This window comes from Gossypium arboreum, chromosome 1 (genome assembly GCF_025698485.1).
Source record: "Gossypium arboreum isolate Shixiya-1 chromosome 1, ASM2569848v2, whole genome shotgun sequence".
Taxonomy (NCBI): domain Eukaryota; kingdom Viridiplantae; phylum Streptophyta; class Magnoliopsida; order Malvales; family Malvaceae; genus Gossypium; species Gossypium arboreum.
In genome coordinates this window covers 37,292,055-37,299,967 of record NC_069070.1, presented here as the reverse complement: position 1 = coordinate 37,299,967, position 7,913 = coordinate 37,292,055, and the positions used below count along the sequence as shown (strand labels likewise).

The 7,913-nt window shown below is 35.5% G+C and overlaps 1 non-coding gene across 1 annotated transcript; it reads left to right on the top strand.

Moving 5' to 3' along the window:
- Positions 1–6,855: 6,855 nt before the first annotated feature.
- On the top strand, positions 6,856–6,962 carry LOC128281619 (small nucleolar RNA R71). The gene has a single exon (XR_008271869.1). It is a non-coding gene; the product is annotated as a small nucleolar RNA R71 (small nucleolar RNA).
- Positions 6,963–7,913: the final 951 nt, after the last annotated feature.

Below are 7,913 nucleotides of genomic sequence, written 5' to 3'. Positions count from 1 at the left end.
AAAGAGATGTATTGGAGGTATAGCCTAAGTGAAAGTTCTTCGGCACCGAATATGAGATTAAAAGTGAAGACCACTTTTCTGGTAAGATTTTCGAGGACAAAAATCCCTAAAGGGGGGAGAGTTGTAATATCCTGATTTTGGGCCTAGTCAGAATAGTGGTTTCGTGACCACAAAATCTGAGATAGAAATAATTATTTTATGATTATTTTGAGGTCTATGATATGATTGCATGATTGTGTGAAAATTTCGTGAAGAAATTTTATGCATAAAGTGCTTAAATTGAAATTAGGGGCTAAATCGAATAATTTGTAAAACTTGCATTCTAGAAGTTTCTAATATGAAATTGTTTTGAAATATTAATTAGGAGGTCTTAAATAGAAATTTTACCAATTTCTAAGTCTATGGACAAAAATTAGACATGGATGGAATTTTTGGAAAGTTTAGTAGTAAGGGCATTTTGGTCATTTAGGGGTAAAATGAATTAAAATAAAAAATTAAAAGCCAATTTTGCTCATCTTCAACCCCATGGCCGAATATAGCAAGGAGAAACCATGGCTAGGGTTTTCCAAGCTTCCAAGCTCGATTGTAAGTCCATTCTAGCCTCATTTTTCAAGTTCTTTACGTTTTTGAAATCCCGGTAGCTCGATTAAGCTTATGCTAGCAATAATTCAACCTAGGGTTCATATTTGGAAAAATACCCATAGGTGAAATTTGTGTATTTTGGTGTTTTATGATAGAATATGAGGTTTTAAATTATGTTAGACAACTTGTACTAATCGGTTTTAAGCGAAAACGAGTAAAAGGGCTTAATCGGTAAAAATACCTAATAGTCATAAGTACATGTTGGAGTGTGAATTTGATGTTGCCATAAAAGGGAAAAATGATCAGCATGTCATAAAACATAAGAATAAGGGATGAAGTTTAATTCCCAAGCCTAGGGGCAAAAGTGTAATTATGCAAAAGTTTAGGGGCAAAAATGTAATTTTGCCAAAGTTCATATTAAATTCTGTTTTGATGAATGTATATATTAAATAAGATTAATTTGGCATTATAGATCAAGAGAAACGAGATTCAAGTCGCGATCGAGGGAAAAACAAAGTTTACGAAGAATAGGCTTGATTGTTAATAATTTTGTACCGAGGTAAGTTCATGTGTAAATGTAGTAACATAATTGTCATTTTAAGCAATTTAATGTTGTTTATATGATATGATGCTGATTATTATCATGAAATATTATGCTTTGTGGTTATTGTTGAATAATATGTAATTATGTGAATTACTTGATGAGTATGAACTATCACCGAAGTATCAATTTCGATATTCCGTGGAAGATGGCAAAGATGTATGATCGAGGAAAACGCCCGTTTGAACCTTAGGAATAGATTAGGATACAAGTGACATGTCACTAGGATGGTTGAGCATCCGAACTCGTTGAGTTGAGTCTGAGTTCACTTATGGATGCAAATGTCCGAACTTGTTGAGTTGAGTCCGAGTTCGTGAGATGTAACTAGGCATCCGAACTCGTTGAGTTGAGTCCTAGTTCACTCATGGATGCGAATGCCCGAGCTCGTTGAGTTGAGTCCGAGTTCGCTTATGGGCGGGTTACATAGTAGCTTGGCTACATATGTGGCACTTATGTGCAAGCTTTCCATGTATCCGAATTATATTCCGATGTGTTCAACGGGTAAAATTTTACTCAAGCGGAGGAATACTCGAGATGAAAGGGACGTATTGGTAAGTGTTTTGAAATGAATACTTTGAACAGGTATGTACTTAACCCTAGGGTTGAAAACTCGATATAACAACAATATGGTAAGATGATAAATGCAAATGTGATATGAATGTCTCGGTGATGATTATGCAAATGATGTTTTATGTTTGCTTATATAGTTATGTTACTTGCTATTTGCATGTGAACTTACTAAGCATTTATGCTTACTCCCTCCTTTTCATTCCTTGTAGTGTTGACAAGCCAGCTCAGAAATCGAAAACGGTCGAAGGCACGCTCACACTATCCGTAAACCATCTTGGCATAATGATTTGTATATTTTGAGTATGGCATGTATAGCATTATAATCATTTTGTGTATATGGTCTTATGATATGGTTATTGAGTGGTATGGAAATGCTTGGTAATGATTAGCCATTAGATTGGCTAATCATGATCATATTTGGTGTTATGTATGCTAAATTGCTAGCTTGACTGGAAATTTTAAAAATAAATTGTTTGAGCTGTTTAAGTAATGAATTAAGTCATTAACACCTCGTGTTCGACTCGTGACGGTCTCTGCACGCAGGCGTTCAGATCCTCCCAAGATCGCCTCGTCTGTTAGCCCAAAGAGATGACTCAGAGGACATTACTGATGATGCCCCTTCATATCACGAGGATCCATCCTCTCAGCCACCACCTATTCATCATCCAGTTCATGCGGCGACTTCACTTTCTGACATTTCTGAGTGCCTCACTCAATTCGAGCAGTAATGTTTTCAACACTTTGATCACATTGATGCAACTCTACATCATATTTGTCAGCACCTTCACATCTCATCGTCGCCCCCACCTCGCGAACCATCTAGCGATGAAGATGTTTAAAGACTTTTATTTATTATTTCTATGTTTTTACTTTTATCTTTATTTGGTTTAAACTTACTTTTATTTTTATTTTATTTTTCTTTAATTTTATTTTTACTACATCCATTGGGTTTATAATTTATATTAAAACAATTTATATTTTCGGCTATTTCTTTATGAGTAATCATGCTACTTTATATTTCCTAAAGAGTTAGTGATTTTATCGCAGTTATAAAGAGATCCAAAGCTCACTATTACTTAGGAATTTGCAACTCCAGTAGAAAAGGTTCTCCATGACTGCCATGTCCTGCTCGACCACAACCATAGCTACCACCAGATATAATATTCTTTTGGCGCAGGACTTATGGACTAACTAGCCTCTACCACCACCGAAGTATCCTCCTCCACTCTCATCATTGCCTTGGCCGATTATTCTCCATAACTCTAATTCAAGGAATTCATCCACAAATTCAGGAAGTTTCACTTCTCTCCCTCTCTTATATCAATATTTTTCAGTAATTCTATCTTTGTACATTGAGGACAATGTACATCTTAAGTGTGAGGGGGTTATTATATCATTATCAGAAAAAATCCCTGAATATTAGTCTTATTCTCACGTGAATCACTCATATCACTACTAGAATGAATTTTGATTAATATATGATTTTTATTAATATGTCTTGAATTAGAACATAGGCATTTATGCATTGACTGTTTAAACTTTAAGGAATTAAGGAATCAAGCATGAAAAGTTGATTCTTGAAAATTAAAAATTTTTAGGTTGTTTCCCCAAGTTTAGGTATTATCTTGAGTTGAAATTCACAAGTTAAACATCAAAAAGCCATAATTTTTGTGAGATCTTGAGCCTTTAGAGCATATATTATTTCTGTCATGCTCACTTTTATTGTTGCTTTGAGTGTGTCAATATCGAATCGTTATTCTAGAACTTGCTTGATTATACATGTTAAGACCACACCATTGTTTTGATATGTCGAGATGATAAAGGTACTTAGGTTTAACCCACTTACTCCATAAAAGCCTGCCCTCATAATTAAACCTTAGTGAACCCCTTTGAGCCTAACAAGCCATTCATTGATTAACCCTCAATATTAACCCATAACCCAATATTGTTGAAATCCCCTAATTTGATCCCTATTTTTGTCGAGATTTGATTTGAATTAATTGCTTAGCTATGTTTTATTTTTTGTTGTAATAATTAGAAAAGTTCTATGTTATTTGACTTGTTCTTACAAAAAAACATACATACATATTAGTAGTAATTCTTTATTTTTGAGCTTAAGTATTTAAATTCCTTATCCCATGAAGAAAAGCTCAATTCTAGGATCTTCTAATTAGAAATGTAATTTATCAAGTTGTAGTATTTTTCTAGTTAGGTAATTTTTCAATTCAATCTCGATTCTAACCTTCTTTGTCAGCTTGTAACCACACCCCCTAACCAAAGCCACGTTACAACCCTCTAAAGACCTTTTGATTGATGTATCATCTCAATATATATTGGTGGAGATTTGATTTTCACGCAAGCCTATGGTAATAACTTTTCATATTGACTGTTGAGTGCTAAATTTCTTATCCTTAAACACCTCGAGTAATTTGAGTGAATCTTTAAGTGAGGATGTGAAATTCTGTGATATTTTGAATCAAAGGTGATTACTTAAATAAGGGGAGACACCTAGGTTTTCATGATAAGATGCTCAACTTGGAATATTTGAAACTTTGATGTTCTTCGAGTTGAATTTTCAATGTAGGATTACTTATGGATTATTTTGAGATACTATTGTTGAGAATTATAAGTTGAGAAGAATTTATTTTGATTGTGTGTTGAGGATTTTGCTTGAGGACAAGCAAACACTTAAGTGTGCGGTATTTGATAAACCGTAATTTATACATATTTTTATCCCATGCTTAGCATAATTTTGGATGAATTATCCTTAGAATTGGTGAATTCGATGCTCCTAATCCTTTAATTTCATATTTTATACTTAGGAGAGCATAGGAGAGTAAAAAGAGCGAGAAACGGGGAAAAAACGGAGAAAATGGGTCAACAAGGGAAATCAACATGACCTGGACTTCCTCATACGAGTAGTTCACACACGCGTGTCCATTCAACAGACTCGAACACAGTTTGAAGCAATCGCACACGGGCGTGTCCCTGTTAAGCCCAAGTCTAGTCCTATTCGGAAAAGGCCACTCTTGAGGGTTTAGAAGCATTCTAAAGCCTATATAAACACCCCAGGAGGTACCAAAAAGAGACACATGGAGTAGAGTCAAGGAATTACTCGAAGAAAGCCGATTTATCCATCTCAGAAGCCGGATTCACCTTCAATACAGAAGATCTACCTTCAATTCCCTTCAAGAGTTCTTGGGTTTTCTTTATGTTTTGTTATTATTATTCTTTTGAGATTTTTTCTTTCATAAATATGAACTAAACCCCCTAAATACCTAAGGGGAATGAAACCTAAGACGGATCTTGTTATTATTATCTGAATTATATGATAAATATTTGACTTGTTCTTAATTATGAGTTCTTAATTCTTGCTTTAATATTCCAGGATATTGATTCAAGTATTGATGTGCTTATTCAGAGGAGCAAAAGTCCTTGTCTAAGAATAGATCTAACATAATTAAGCGGAGTTGATTGCAAGCCTAGAGATAGGGTGACATAATTTTTTTGGATTAGGGTGAAACGTAATAAGGGAATCCATAGATCGATTTAATGTAACACTAGAGGTTTTAATTAGAAACAGATTTCAATTAATCAACCTAGGGTTAGATGTTGTTAGTCTCAAGAGAGATAATAATATAACTTAGGGATTTCTATGGATCAAGTCAAGTGAATAAACGTCTAATTCAGAGTCAATAACAAGTGAAGTCTGTGTGGAATTTTCCCTTAGGTATTGTCCAAATCGTTCAGTTTTCCCAAAAGTTATTTCTTTAATTTACTTTCTGTGCATTCTTAGTTTAGTAATTAGTTTAGATAAAACAAACCCCTTTATTTTTAGGCTGGATAATAAAAAGAAAGTTAATACTAGTACTTTTAGTTCCTTTGGGTTCAACATCCCGGTCTTGCCATAAGCTATACTACTGTTCGATAAGGTGCGCTTGGCTTTGTCATGATAATAGTTAGTTTTCAAGAATGGACATTCATAAAATATAAAACTTATCACGATTCACATCATATCGATGTGTAACTACTTCAGAACATCCAAAAATTCTTAAATTGCACCTCATGTTTCTGCTTGTGTTGCTGCAATCTTTACGGATATGGAGGTGATGGAACTTTCGGTTGAATCAGTTAACTCTTCTAAGTAGGTAAATCTAAATTAAAAGAAGATGTTAATCACTAAGTTGAGATTTACCTTGTTAGTCTTTGCAGGTTCTGACTCTTTTGGTGTAGGAATTTCAATAGCTGGTTGATTCTTCCTAACGGGCTTATCTTCGACATCAATCAATCTGGGTTCCAAAATTTTACCATTTTGCAATGCCACTGCCTTGATATGTTCTTTACCCAAATTTCTTGGATTCTCAGTATTGCTCGGCAAGGTTCCTTACGGTCTATTACGAAGCTCTGTAGCTAATTGACCCATTCGATTTTCCAAATTTTTCAATATTGCTACTTGTCTTTGGATCAAAGCGTCATTCTTTGCCATGTACGCTTTCAACAAGTTCTCCAAACTGTTTAATGGCTCAGCTTGAGGTGGTTTTGGAGCTTTCTAATTAAACCCTTGAGATTCTTGGGGTCTATGCTACAATAAGTTATTTTTCCGTCCATTTACTTGGTTGCTCCAAGAAAAGTTAGGATGATTACGCCATGAAGGATTGTAGAAGTTGGACTGAGGTCCTTGTCCATTCCTATTTTGATGTTGGCTCCCCACATAGTACACTGACTCGAAATTTGATGGGCAATTCTCAAAAGAATGACTTTTCCCACAATACACATAGGAAACTACTTCAAACAGACTTGGTGGCTGAGCTACAAAATTATTAGAATTATTAGCGATAAATTGGTTTAACATAGAGGAAATAGATGATACCTGAGCTGATAACGAAGTGAGAGTGTCAACTTCATGAACTCTGGCTACACGTCTTCCTAAAGTTGTTCAATTTGTTGGCCATTGATAGTTATTACTCGCGAGCCTCTCAATGATCTCATAAGCCTTATTATAAGACTTAGACAAAATTGCAGCATTCACAGAAGCATCTACCATTAATCTTGTATGCGTATTGAGACCATTATAGAATGTCTCCAACTGGATACAATGAGGAATCCCATTATGAAGACACTTACGAAGTAACTCATTGAATCACTCCCAAGCCTCATACAAAGACTCGTCATGCAATTATTGGAAAGTTGTTATCTCATTCCTCAACTTAGCGTTTTTGCTACGCAGGAAATACTTAACCAAAAATCTCTCCACTAATTCTTTCCTTGTAGATATGCAACTTGGTGGCAATGAATTGAGCCATGCTCATGCTCGATCTCGTAATGAGTATGAAAACAACTTGAACCTCAGTGCGTCTTCAGTCACACTGGCTATCTTGAATGAAACACTCACCTTCATAAACAATTGAAGGTGGAGATGTGGATCTTCCGTGGGCATACCACTGAATTGGCCCACCGTTTGTGTAACGCCCCAAAAATCCTGAAATCCAAAAATCCCAAAATCTTGAATTTTTCTTTTTGTGCTTAACAATTCTGGTTAAGTGCTAATTACGCAAAGGTAGGTCTTGGTCAATGTGTGAGTTTGAATTAAGGTCTTGGTCAAGGTTTGAGTGCTCATTAAGTAGTTGGGCTTTTAATAAAGATAAGGGAAAATTGCAGCAAAGAGCCTAGTATAGGAGTGGCTAAGTGACGCCACTTAGAGTGTAGGGAGGTGGCGTTAATAGCTAGCAAGGAGGTCCAAGGTTTGAATCGTAGCTTAGTGTTTTTAGAAGTTTAATTTTGACCTTCTAGAAGGATGGAAGTGGCGTAAAAGTGGACTCCAAGGGAAGTGTTCAGGAGAGAAAATTAAGGAAAGGATCAAAGGGTTATCAGGGAGAAAAACGAGGAGATGAGAAGGGAGAAGTGATGGAGCCGAATGAGAAATTGGGCACGGGAAAATTTGGCTATAAGGCTTGTAAATAGGTGCCGAATGCTAGGGTATGAAGCTAATGACCGAATTTCCTTCACCTTGTTACCAAAAACTCTTTTCTCCAAAAGCCGAAAACCCTCTGCCTTTCTTTTCTTTTTCTCCTTCCTTATGCCGAATTCTATTCTTACTCTACCTCATTGCTGACTTTTCTTTCTTTTACCTTGGAGCCGAATAACCCTCTCTTTCCATACA